A 14,879-nucleotide genomic window follows, 5' to 3' on the forward strand; every position below is an offset into this window, starting at 1 on the left:
ACGTCGCAGCCCCACCTAGGCTCAACAGAGAGGTCAGCACGCCGGTCTAAACCTATGCGCGCAGGGGTCTGGGCCCATCGCCCTATGCACACCTGCACGTTGCGAACGCGGCCGCGAGCAGACCTAGCAACCCACACGATCACGGCGGTTACGTCAAAGCGGTCCAACACGGCGCGCGCCACTCAGTCGCTGACGTCAAAAGAGCTTCGGCTGATACCACGACGTCGGGATACCCATAACTACTCCCACGTAGATGGTTAGTGCGTATAGACCAAATGGCCAGACTCAGATCAAATACCAAGATCTCGTTAAGCGTGTTAAGTATCCGCGAACGCCGACCAGGGCCAGGCCCACCTCTTACCTAGGCGGTCTCAACCTGCCCTGTCGCTCCGCCACAAAGATCCACTTGCGGGTACTCCTACGAGCCGACCCGACTTTAGTCATCACATGTGTCATGTATATAGTATATAAGTATATGCCCGTGATCACCGCCCAGGTGATCACGGCCCGATAGTATAGCACAGCAGACGGACAAGAATGTAGGGCCACTGATGGAAATCTAGCATCCTATACTAAGCATGTAGGATTGCAGGTAAAGGTATCAACAGTAGTAGCAAGGATAGGCTATGCATCAGAATAGGATATCGAAAGCAGTAACATGCTACACTACTCTAATGCAAGTAGTAGAGAGTAGAGTAGGCGATATCTGGTGATCAAGGGGGGGGGCTTGCCTGATTGCTCTGTCAAGTAGGAGGGGTCGTCGACTCCGTAGTCAAACTGGGCAGCAGCAGTGTCGGTCTCGTAGTCTACCGGAGAGAAGAGGGGGAAGAAACAGTAAATACAATGCAAACATAAGCATGACGATGCGTGACATGACAGTGAGCGGTGCTAGGGGTGTCCTAACGCGACAGTAGGTGGTACCGGTGAAGGGGGGGAACACCCGGGAGGTATTCCCGATGTTTCACGTTTTCGGACAGACGGACCGGAGGGGGAAAGTTGCTAGTTCGATAGGTTAGGGAGGTGTGGTGGACGAACGGACTGCGTATTCGGATTCGTCTCGTCGTTCTGAGCAACTTTCATATAGAAAACATTTTCATCCGAGTTACGGTTTAAAAGATATGAATTTTCAAAGTTTATTTGAATTTCTGGAATTATTTATATTCAGAAAAATGAATTATGACGTCAGCATGAGGTAATGCTGACGTCAGCAGGTCAACTGGTCGGCTGACCAGTCAAACCAGACAGGTGGGTCCAGTGGGACCCACATGTCAGCCTCTGTTAGTCTAACATTTAGTTAAACTAAACTAACAGTATAATTAGAGGGATGGGCCCCACATGTCAGTGACTAATTAGTTAAACTAATTACTTTTAATTATAAAATCATTTTAATTATTTATTTTAAGGGGCGGGGCCCGCACGTCAGTGGCTGGGGCCGCCCAGTCAGCCCAGTTGACCAGGTCAACTGGTCAACAGGTGACCAGGGGGCCCACTGGCAGTGACCCAGGGGGTGGCCCCCAGGTGTGCCACGTCGGTGGCCGGCGCCGGAGCAACGCCGGCGACCGAAAACACGGCGGAGGCGCTCGGGACCTCGCCGGAATCCACGTACAGGGCACCGTTCAGGGAGTTTTCGGTCGCGTTCGAAAGCTACGGCTGCGCCGCGTCCAACGGTGGTGGTTGTGGCGGCAGGGGTGACCGGAATCGAGCGCGGCGAGCTCGTCGGCGGACGACCGGAGTCGGACGCCAGAGGAAAGGGCGACGCAGCATGCTAGCGAGCGAACGGAGAGGCTAGGTGGGTCGTGCGTTAGGAGGCGAAGGCAACGGGCGCTGGCCCGTGGCCATTTGGTCACCGGAGGCACGCCGGCGACGAGCGCAGGCGGCAGCGCGTTCGGGCGCTCGTGGGGGAGCCGCTACGGAGCGCGAGCGAGCTAGCGGAGAGGGGGAGGAGGTAGAGGAGCTCACCGCGCGGCGCAAGAAAGGCCCGTGGGTGGCTTAGTAGCAGCAGGTCGTCGCCGGGGAAGAAGGGGGTCGCCGGCGTCCGAGGTTGAAGGCGAGCTCGGGGAGGCGGTTGCAGTGGCTCTGAGCTTCGACGGAGAGGCGGAGGGGGTGTAGTCGAGGGCGGCGACGTCGTACGACACGGCGAGGAGGCGAGTGGGGCACGGTGGCCACGTGAACAAGGTGAACGGCGGCGAGCGCGTCGGGCGTGGGGAAGAGGGGAGCGGCGCGGACCCGGGGGAGAGGCGCAGAGGCCGAGGGAGCGAGCGGGGTGAGTGGGAGAGAGGCCCGAGGGAGCGGGGCCGCTGGCGCCCTTATCCTCTCGCGGGGTTCACCGCCGGCGAGGGGGTTCGGCGGCGACGCTCCCCTGTTCTGACCCGGTCGGGGGAACAGGAAGGGGACGCGGGGCGGGGGGGTGGGCTGGGCCGGGGCGCGGCTGCGGGTGGCGGCCCAGCTTGGGCCGGGGGGGGGTTTGGGCCGCGGTTCCAGTGGGGGGGGAGCGGGCCTTTTTCCTTTTGCTTTCTTTTTCTGTTTTGTTTTCTGTTTTCTCTTTTTTGTTTATTTCCTTTCTGTTTTATTTCATTTAAAAGTATTTAGACATTTTATAAAAATGTGTTTTCTCCACCATAATTACCAGTGTATTATTTAGAACCCACTGAACATTTCTGTTTGAATTTTTGAAAACTTTTATTTTCCACTTTAATTATATTTGAAGTTTGAACTAGGAGCTTGACAAGGGTGTGGTTCAAATGTGATCTAGCCCTGTTTAGCACATGATTAGCTTAATCACAGGGGGTTACTGTAGCATGATTCCCAGGGTGTTACAGCGAGGATTTTTTATATCAATAATAAGAATTTCTGGAGCCAAGACCCACCAAAGAGGGGCCCCTAGGTGGGCACAACCCACTAGGGCGCGCCCCACTCTCCTCACGCGCCCAGGTGGGTTGTACCCACCTGGTGGCCCCGCTGACGACCCCCCTGATACTATAAAATCACATATTTCTAGAAAATAAATCAGGGAGAAAGAATTATCGCGATCCACGAGACGGAGCCGCTGCCAAGCCCTATTCTTCCTCGGGGGGGGGGGGCAGATCTGGAGTCTGTTTTGGGCTCCGGAGAGGGGGATCTTCGTTCTTCGTCATCACCAACCAATCTCCATCGCCAATTCCATGATGCTCCCCACCGGGAGTGAGTAATTCCTTCGTAGGCTCGCTGGTCGGTGAGGAGTTGGATGAGATTCATCATGTAATCATGTTAGTTTTGTTAGGGCTTGATCCCTAGTATCCACTATGTTCCTAGATTGATGTTGCTATGACTTCGCTATGCTTAATGCTTGTCACTTTGTACCCGGGTGCCATGAACTTAGATATGAACTGTTTATGAATTCATCATTATATCCATGTTTTAGATCCGATCTTGCAAGTTATAGTCACCTACTACGTGTTATGATCCGGCAACCCCCGAGTGACAACAACCGGGCCCACTCCCGGTGATGACCGTAGTTTGAGGACTTCATGTATTCACTATGTGTTAATGCTTTGTTCGGGTTTTCTATTAAAAGGAGGCCTTAATATCCCTTAGTTTCCAATATGGACCCCGCTGCCACGGGAGGGTAGGACAAAAGATGTCATGCAAGTTCTTTTAATAAAGCACGTATGACTATTTACGGAATACATGCCTACATTATATCGATGAACTGGAGCTAGTGCCGAATCGCCCTAGGTTATAACTGTCACATGATGAATATCATCCAACAAGTCACCGATCCAATGCCTACGAATTTGTCCTATATTGTTTCTGCTAAGTTACTACTGCTATCATCACTGTTACACTTGCTACAAAATTACTGCTATCACTATTACTGTTACTGTTGCTGCTGTCACTACTATCAAAACTATCAAACTACTTTGCTATTGATCACTTTGATGCAGATAATTAATCTCCAGGTGTGGTTGAATTGACAACTCAGCTACTAATACCTTCAAATATTCTTTGGCTCCCCTTGTGTCGAATCTATAAATTTGGGTAAAATACTTTACCCTCGAAAACTGTTGTGATCCCCTATACTTGTGGGTTATCAAGACCTTTTTCTGGCGCCGTTGCCGGGGAGCATAGCTATATTTGTTGAGTCACTTGGGATTATTAGCATATTATCACTATGAAGAATCAGAAGGATCCAAAGACTAATATTTATCCCTCTAAGACGAGGGGAGGTAAGGAACTACCATCTAGTTCTGCTTTAGATTCACCTTCTGTTATGAGTAAACTTGCAACACCACCACATGCTATGAATTCCAATATGTCGCAAGTTATTGATGATGCTACTTCTACTCTAAATGATGCTGATGATGATGCTAGTACCTTGCTTGATAATGATGATGTGCCACTTGGTGAATTTCTTGATAAACAAATTGCTAGAGTTATACAACATGATGTTGTTGAATCTGATGATGAGCTTGAAACTGAATCTTCTGAGACACCTGCTAGAACTAGCCTTCCTAGATATGAATTTCCTAAGGTACCGGAAGGTTATGTTATGAGTGAAGAAACAACTAGAGATATTCTTTCTTGCAATGATAGAGATGACTTAGAGAAATTATTACACAAGTATAAAGAAAAATCTCTGAATGCTAGAATGAAATGTGATCCTAAGTTTGCTACTTCACCCATCTTTATTGATGATAAGGATTATGAATTCTTTGTCGACCCAGAGTTAATTACTTTGGTTAAATCTAATCCTTTCCATGGTTATGAAACTGAAACTGTTGTGGCACATCTTACTAAGTTGAATGATATAGCCACCCTTTTTACTCATGATGAGAAAACTCGCTATTACTTTATTCTCAAATTATTTCCTTTCTCATTAAAGGGTGATGCTAAAGCTTGGTACAATACTCTTGCTCCTGGTTGTGTGCGTAGTCCCCAGGATATGATTTATTACTTCTCTGAAAAATATTTTCCTGCTCATAAGAAACAAGCTGCCTTACAGGAAATATTTAACTTTGTGCAAACCAAAGAAGAAAGTCTCCCACAAGCTTGGGGGAGGCTTTGCCAATTACTTGATGCTTTGCCTGATCATCCTCTTAAGAAATATGAAATACTTGATATCTTCTATAATGGACTAACCGATGCTTCTAGGGACTTCCTAGATAGTTGTGCTGGTTGTGTTTTCAGGGAACGAACTATTGCTCAAGCTGAAGAATTATTGAATAACATATTGAAAAATTATGATGATTGGACTCTTCCCGAACCACCGGCTAAAGCCACTCCGAAGAAGAGAGGTATATTATATCTCAGTCCTGAAGATATGCAAGAGGCAAAGAAATCTATGAAGGAAAAAGGTATTAAAGCCGAGGATGTTAAAAATTTACTTCCTATTGAAGAAATACATGGGCTTAATACACCACCAATGCCTAAGGTGGTAGAGGTAAATTCTCTTATGAAGTTCTATGATAATGACAATCCTCACAATATGCATCCTAGTCAATGCCTTTATGAGTTTGAAAACTATATTAGAAAACAAGATCACTTCAATGCAAATGTTATGAAATAATTGAAATATAATTTTGATATGATTGCTCGCTTGAGTGACTTGTTGTTTAGAATATCAAATGATGTTAGAGCTGTTGGAAAACATGCTTCTATGGTTCAAACTCAACTAGAACAAGTTGCTAAATCACAAAGAGAATTACTTGATGAAATGAATCATAATATGCATGACTTTGCTGTTAGAGTTGCAACTAGAGGAGGTAAAATGACTCAGGAACCACTTTATCCTGAGGGACACCCAAAAAGAATTGAACAAGATTCACAAAGAAACAACACTAGTGCACCTAGTCCTTCTAAAAAGAAGAAGAAAAATAAAATGATAGGACTTTGCACACTTCTAGTGAACCTGAAATAGAAAAACCCTCCTGATAATGATAATGAAACTTCTATCTCAGATGCTGAAACTCAGTCTGGTAATGAACACTCACCTAGTGATAATGAAAAAGATAATGATGAGGTTCATTAATACACTCAACCAAATAATGAAAAAGAACCAGATAATGATGTTGAGATAGAACCACCTATTGATCTTGATAACCCACAACCTAAGAATAAAAAGTATGATAAAAGAGACTTCATTGCTAGAAAACACGGTAAAGAAAGAGAACCGTGGGTTCAAAAACCTATGCCTTTTCCACCCAAGTCAACTAAAAGGAAAGATGATGAAGAATTTGAACGCTTTGCTGAAATGCCGAGGCCAGTCTTTTTGCGTACTCGCTTGACTGATATCTTGAAAATGCCTCCTTATGCAAAGTATATGAAAGACATCATCACAAATAAGAGAAAAATACCGGAAGCTGAAATCTCCACTATGCTTGCTAATTACACTTTCAAAGATGGAGTACCTAAAAAACTTGGAGATCCGGGAATACCAACTATACCTTGCTCTATTTAAAAGAAGTGAAAACTGTTTTGTGTGATTTAGGAGCTGGTGTTAGTGTTATGCCTTTCTCTTTATATAAAAGACTTGAATTGAATAAACTCACACCTACTGAAATATCTTTGTAAATGGTTGACAAATCAACTGCCATACCTATCGGTATTTGTGAGGATGTGCCCGTTGTTGTTGCTAATGTTATTATTTTGTTTGACTTTGTTATACTTGATATGCCCGAGGATGACAACATGTCGATTATCCTTGGTAGACCCTTCTTGAATACTGCAGGGGCTGTTATTGATTGCAATAAAAGCAAGGTCACTTTTCATATTAATGGTAATGAGCATACAGTGCACTTTCCGAAGAAACAATTCCAAGTGAATGGTATTAATGTTATTGAAAAATCTTCGATAATCACTATTGGAAGTTTTCAAATACCTCTACCTACTGTCAAAAAGAAATATGAAATGCTCATTGTTGGGGAAATGCATATCCCCATTGAGGTAACTAAGTGATTTACGAAAATTCTTCAGTTTCATGCTAATCGAAAGTGGTTGTTAATAAGACCTGATCAACCTTATTAATGAATAATTTTTTAGAGGTATGAAGTTGATGAATTTAGTAAGCACTACCTTCTGTCCCTACCTTTTGTTTTCTGTTTTTATTAGTTAAATAAAATAAAATGCCATGTTTTGTTTGTTTTCTGAATTTCCGTGCAAATAAAAATGACCAAAAATAAAAGTTCTCAGAATGCCCTGAAAATTTTATATGATTTTTTCTGAATATTTAAGATTTTTTGGTGCAAATAATACCAGAGGGAGGTGCACCAGGTGGGCACAACCCACCTGGGCGCGCCAGGACCCCCGGGCGCGCCATGGTGGGTTGTGGTCCCCCTCACTTATCCCTTTAGCCCACATCATCACTCACATCCAGAAAAAATCCCCATTGCTCTCTCTCCCGTGTTCTTGAGCTCAAACCCGCAGATTTCAATCTCTTTGCTCGAAGCTCCGTTTTCGAAACTGTTTCGGGGGATTGTTGCTTGGTATGTGACTCCACCATTTGTCCAATTATTTTTTGTTTTAGTGGTTTATACTTTGAATAATTAGCTACTCTTGGTGCTGCTGTAGATGTGCTTGCATGTTGAATTCTTAGTGTTCTAAGTAGTTTGAATGCTTGTTATGGCCTCTATGTATCCCTATGAGTAGTTGCTATCAATTTTGTAAAGTTTTGTTGAGAAAATTTTGTGAACTAAAAATTCAGATTTTTGTTCATAGGAAAAATTATATGCGGACATGAATATCTTCAGGAAGTTTGGCTCAAAGAAGAACTCCAAGGGTGTTATTGGGGAGTCTTTTGACAATGATCTCCACCCTCGGAGGTTGGCGGAGATGAGTGTGACCAGCACCAAATCCTCACGAACATCTTTGTTCAAAGCTTTACTTTCTTACCTAGAAATAATCCTCCTGAAGTGAGCTTTGATTTATATGCTGAAAACCATCAGATACCACTTACTGAATTTTGTGAAATATGCATGATCCCGTCTGATGGGAGCTTGGCTGAGCCTAGGCCAGCCGAGTTTGAGGACTTCTGTCGCACTTGGACAGTGGGTGATGAGAGAAGAGTGTCAGCCATCACTGCCGCTGGCTTACATTTTCCTGTTGTTCATTACTTTGCACTCTTTATTACCAAATGCTTGCTTGCTAGGGAGAAGGTGGGTGCACTTAGTTCACTGGACCTTGCTGTTTTACGTCGTGCACTTGAGCGCGACAACACGTATAGCTTGGGAGCTATCGTGGCTCATCGCCTGCACCTTAATAAATCCCAGGGTAAAATACATGGTGGGATTTTTGCTAATCGTCTGGCGGCTCACTTCGAGGTTGAGATACGCCCTCATGATTACCCTCTGACCAAGGTTTACCTAGACCGAGCAGCCATGGATCACCATCTCTTTCTTGCACATGATCGTCCTGATATTGCCATTCCTTATAACCTGATCTATAGCGTTAGAACACGTGATGTTATCTCCTTGCCTGCACCTGCTTTGTTTGATTCTGTTGCCACAGGCGGATATAAGATTATGCCTGCAGACATCATTGCCTACTGGAATGCTCACGCTGCTGCAGAGGCTGCACAAGTACCTCAGCAGTGGGATGAGTGGATGCCCGCTCCTTAGGATCCCTACTACCCTCCAGGCTACTGATCGATCACCAACTTAGGCCAAAAGCCTAAGCTTGGGGGAGTACGTGTTCTCACCGACATATTATTCATGTTCAGATATTATTCTATCTGTCGGTGCTCACACTTTTTCATTGTATCATCCATGCTTAGATTTATTTTCTTGCTTTCTTCTTGTGTGTTTGAAAAACTTTAGAAAAACCAAAAAATTAGTTGTAGTAATTTACTTTCTATGCATGCTTAGTAGTAGTATTAAAAAGAAAATCCAAAAAGATTTCCTTGTTCTTCTTTTGCTTGTTGGGAGCTTTCCCGTGTAAATAGTTTTTCTTGTTTTTGCTTTTCCCTTTTATTTGCTTGTTCAAGAAAACCAAAAACTCCACAAATATTTCAGTGTGTTTCTCTAAATTTCTTTTCTTTTTATTCGAGTCTTACCGAGGAGAAGACCACGATGAAAATGTTTAGTGGCTCTCATATGAATAACTGATGAACTAATAAAGAGCCCATTTTACCTTGTCTTCTCCTGTTGAATAAAATGTTTTGCAGATTCCAGCTTAGTCCACGGCACTCTTGCACTATTATTATTATTTTCATATCATTCGGTCGTGCAAGTGAAAGGCAATAATGACGATATTCGATGAACTGGCCATGGCAAAGAGAAACTGGTATGAACTCGACTTGTTCTGTTTGTGTAAATATGTTTAACCTAGTATCGAGGCTTCAACCCATTATGATTAAACATGTTTGCAATGACAATTAAAGATTATAGTTTCTCATGCCATGCATAAGTAGCTGGGAGTTGATAATGATTTATCTTTGATATCAACATAGCGTTAAAATGATTGTGATGTAGTATGATGATATGGTATCGTCCTCTGAATGTTCGAGTGGCTTGACTTGGTACATGTTCATGCATGTAGTTGAATCAAAACCAACATAGCCTCTATAATATTTATGTTCATGGTGTTCATATCCTACTCATGCTAATGTCCAATTTTACTTATGCATAATGCGTGGTTATGATCGTTGTTGCTCTCTAGCTGGCCGCTTCTCAATCTTAATTGCTAGCCTTCGCCTATACTAAGTGGGAATTATGCTTGTACATCAAAAACCTTGAACCCAAAGTTATTCCATATGAGTCCACCATACCTACCTATATACGGTATTACCCTGCCGTCCTAATTAAATTTGAATGTGCCACCTCAAAAAACTTCTAAAAACAATCATCCGTTTTCTGTGCCTGGATCGTTCATGGAGCGACAGGAGGTGGTCGATATTTTTCATGCTAAGCGGGTTATCCTCAGGTCGAGTGTTTATTCACTCGCCATCGCACGAGGAAATGAGCGGTAATAGGTATGCCCAGTCCCAAACTGCAAAAATGAAAAAGAGTTCATCTCTTAAATAATCAGACAAAAACTCCCAATGGAGTCAAAACCTTTACTTCTATCGCTTGGGAACCGCCACTAGCGTGCTTAGCATGGAAGATGTTGATAACTGATGGTCGTGAAGTGAATAAGAAGGGTGCATGTCTCAAAATATCATTTATCTTTGTCTTAAAAACTGAGCTCAGATACGTCCATTTTGCATCATGCTTTTATATCGATATTTATTGCATTATGGGTTGTTATTACACGTTATGTCACAATACTTATGCCTATTCTCTCTTATTTTACAAGGTTTACGTGAAGAGGGAGAATGCCGGCAGCTGGAATTCTGGGCTGGAAAAGGAGCAAATATTAGAGACCTATTCTGCACAGCTCCAAAAGTCCTGAAACTTCACAGAGGCAGTTTTTGGAATTAATAAAAAAATACTAGCGAAAGAATCAACCAGAGGGGGCCACCCACCATCCACGAGGGTGGGGGGCGCGCCCTACCCCCCTGGGCGCGCCCCCTACCTCGTGGGCCCCCTGGCAGGCCTCCGGTGCCCTATAGCTGCTATATGAAGTCTTTTACCCTGGAAAAAATCATAAGGAAGCTTTTGGGACGAAACACCGCCGCCATGAGGCGGAACCTTGGCGGAACCAATCTAGGGCTCCGGCGGAGCTGTTCTGCCGGGGAAACATCCCTCCGGGAGGGGGAAATCATCACCATCGTCATCACCATCGATCCTCTCATCGGGAGGGGGTCAATCTCCATCAACATCTTCACCATCACCATCTCCTCTCAAACCCTAGTTCATCTCTTGTATTCAATCTTTGTCCCAAAACCTCAGATTGGTACCTGTGGGTTGCTAGTAGTGTTGATTACTCCTTGTAGTTGATGCTAGTTGGTTTATTTGGTGGAAGATCATATGTTCAGATCCTTTATGCATATTAATACCCCTCTGATTATGAACATGAATATGATTTGTGAGTAGTTACGTTTGTTCCTGAGGACATGGGAGAAGTCTTGCTATAAGTAGTCATGTGAATTTGGTATTCGTTCGATATTTTGATGAGATGTATGTTGTCTTTCCTCTAGTGGTGTTATGTGAACGTCGACTACATGACACTTCACCATTGTTTGGGCCTAGAGGAAGGCATTGGGAAGTAATAAGTAGATGATGGGTTGCTAGAGTGACAGAAGCTTAAACCCTAGTTTATGCGTTGCTTCGTAAGGGGCTGATTTGGATTCATATGTTTCATGCTATGGTTAGGTTTACCTTAATACTTCTTTTGTAGTTGTGTATGCTTGCAATAGGGGTTAATCATAAGTGGGATGCTTGTCCAAGGAAGGGCAGTACCCAAGCACCGGTCCACCCACATATCAAATTATCAAAGTAACGAACGTGAATCATATGAACGTGATGAAAACTAGCTTGACGATAATTCCCATGTGTCCTCGGGAGCGTTTTCCTTCATATAAGAGTTTGTCTTGTCTTGTCCTTTGCTACAAAAAGGATTGGGCCATCTTGCTCTTGTCCTTTGCTACAAAAAGGATTGGGCCATCTTGCTGCACCTTATTTACTTTGTTACTTGTTACCCATTACAAATTACCTTATCACAAAACTATCTGTTACCGATAATTTCAGTGCTTGCAGAGAATACCTTACTGAAAACCGCTTGTCATTTCCTTCTACTCCTCGTTGGGTTCGACACTCTAACTTATCGAAAGGACTAGATAGATCCCCTATACTTGTGGGTCATCAAGACTCTTTTCTGGCGCCGTTGCCGGGGAGTGAAGCGCCTTTGGTAGGTGGAATTTGGTAAGGAAAAATTTATATAGTGTGCTGAAATTTACTGTCACTTGTTACTATGGAACATAATCCTTTGAGGGGCTTGTTCGGGGTATCTTCACCCCGACCAGTAGAGCAAAGAGTTTCTCCTCAACCTACTGAACCTACTGAAAACGTTTACTTTGAAATTCCTTCGGGTATGATAGAGAACTGCTAGCTAATCCTTTCACAGGTGATGGAACATTACTCCCTGATTTGCACCTAATCAGTGTGGATGAAGTTTGTGGATTATTTAAGCTTGCAGGTATGCCCGAGGATGTTATCAAGAAGAAGTTCTTCCATTTATCTTTGAAGGGAAAGGCATTTACATGGTTTAGGCTATGTGATGATATGGGATCATGGAACTACAACCGATTGAAATTGGAATTTCATCAGAAGTTTTATCCTATGCATCTTGTTCATCGTGATCGTAATTATATATATAATTTTTGGCCTCGCGAAGGAGAAAGCATCGCTCAAGCTTGGGGGAGGCTTAAGTCAATGTTATATTCATGCCCCAATCATGAGCTCTCAAGAGAAATTATTATTCAAAAAATTTATGCTCGGCTTTCTCTCAATAATTGCTCCATGCTCGATACTTCTTGTATTGGCTCTTTTATGATGAAGACTATTGAATTCAAATGGAATTTATTGGAAAGAAGTAAACGCAACTCTGAAGATTGGGATCTCGACGAAGGTAAGGAGTCAGGTATAACACCTAAGTTTGATTGTGTTAAATCTTTTATGGACATCTATGTTTTCCGTGAATTTAGCACTAAATATGGACTTGACTCTGAGATAGTAGCTTCTTTCTGTGAATCCTTTGCTAATCGTGTTGATCTCCCTAAGGAGAAGTGGTTTAAATATAATCCTCCCATTGAAGTAAAAGTAGTTGCACCTATTAAAGTTGAAGAAAAGACTATCACTTATAATGTTGATCCTATTGTTCCTACTGCTTATATTGAGAAACCACCTTTCCCTGTTAGAATAAAGGATCATGCTAAAGCTTCAACTGTGGTTCGTAAGAGTAACACTAGAACACCTACACCCCCTGAGCAAATTAAAGTTGAACCTAGTATTGCTATGGTTAAAGATCTCTTGGCTGATAATATTGATGGGCATGTTATTTACTTCTGTGATGAAGCTGCTAGAATTGCTAGACCTGATACTAAAAATAAACATAGACCTTTTGTAGGCATGCCCGTTATTTCTGTTAAAATAGGAGATCATTGTTATCATGGCTTGTGTGATATGGGTGCTAGTGCAAGTGCAAAACCTCATTCCTTATACAAAGAAATTATGCATGATATTGCACCTGCTGAGATAGAGGAAATTGATCTTACAATTAAACTTGCCAATAGAGACACTATTTCACCATTTGGGATTGTTAGAGATGTTGAAGTCTTGTGTGGGAAAGTTAAATATCCTGCTGATTTTCTTGTTCTTGGTTCCCCACAAGATGACTTTTGTCCCATTATATTTGGTAGACCCTTCTTGAATACTGTTAATGCTAGGATAGACTGCAAAAAGGATGTTGTTACTATTGGTTTGGGGGATATGTATCATGAGTTTAATTTTGCTATATTTCGTAGACAACCCCATGATAAAGAATTGCCTAGTAAAGATGAAATTATTGGTCTTGCTTCTATTGTCGTGCCTCCTAATGATCCTTTAGAACAATATTTGCTCGACCATGAAAATGATATGTTTATGAATAAAAGAAGGGAAATAGATGAAGTATTCTTTAAACAGGGACCTATTTTGAAACACAACTTGCCTGTTGAAATCCTGGGGGATCCTCCTCCACCCAAGGGTGATCCCGTGTTTGATCTTAAACCATTACCTGATACTCTTAAATATGCTTATCTTGATGAGAAAAAGATATATCATGTTAATATTAGTGCTAACCTTTCAGAGCATGAAGAGAAGAAATTATTGAAAACTCTGAAGAAGCACCGTGCTGCTATTGGATATACTCTTGATGATCTTAAGGGCATTAGTCCCACTCTATGTCAGCACAAAATAAAATTGGAGAAAGACGCTAAACCAGTTGTTGATCACCAACGACGGTTAAATCCTAAGATGAAAGAAGTGGTAAGAAAAGACATACTAAGGGTTCTGGAGGCAGGTATAATTTATCCTGTTGCCGATAGTCAGTGGGTAAGTCTTGTCCATTGTGTCCCCAAGAAGGGAGGTATTACTGTTGTTCCTAATGATAAAGATGAATTGATCCCAAAAAGAATTATTACAGGTTATAGAATGGTAATTGATTTTCGCAAATTAAATAAAGCTACTAAAAAGCATCATTACCCTTTACCTTTTATTGATCAAATGCTAGAAAGATTATCCAAACATACACATTTTTGCTTTCTAGATGGTTATTCTGGTTTCTCTCAAATACCTGTGTCAAAAGAGGATCAAGAAAAGACCACCTTTACTTGTTCTTTCGGTACCTTTGCTTATAGACGTATGCCTTCTGGTTTGTGTAATGCACCTGCTACCTTTCAAAGATGCATGATGGCTATATTCTCTGATTTTTGTGAAAAGATTGTTGAGGTTTTCATGGATGATTTCTCCATTTACGGAACTTCTTTTGATGATTGCTTAAGCAACCTTGATCGAGTTTTGCAGAGATGTGAAGAAACTAATCTTGTCTTGAATTGGGAAAAGTGCCACTTTATGGTTAATGAAGGTATTGTCTTGGGGCATAAAATTTCTGAAAGAGGTATTGAAGTTGATAAAGCTAAAGTTGATGCTATTGAAAAGATGTCGTGTCCTGCTACCTCTTGAGCATGCATTGGTTTTCCCTTGAAGAAGAAAGGGTGATGCAGTAAAGTAGCATAAGTATTTCCCTCAGTTTTTGAGAACCAAGGTATCAATCCAGTAGGAGACCACACACGAGTCCCTCGCACCTACACAAACAAACAAGAACCTCACAACCAACGCGATAAAGGGGTTGTCAATCCCTCAACGGCCACTTACGAGAGTGAGATCTGATAGATATGATAAGATAATATTTTTGGTATTTTTATGATAAAGAGGCAAAGTAAAATAAAAGGGCAATAAAAATAGCTAAGTGTTGGAAGATTTATATGA

Source organism: Triticum aestivum, chromosome 6D (genome assembly GCF_018294505.1).
Source record: "Triticum aestivum cultivar Chinese Spring chromosome 6D, IWGSC CS RefSeq v2.1, whole genome shotgun sequence".
Taxonomy (NCBI): domain Eukaryota; kingdom Viridiplantae; phylum Streptophyta; class Magnoliopsida; order Poales; family Poaceae; genus Triticum; species Triticum aestivum.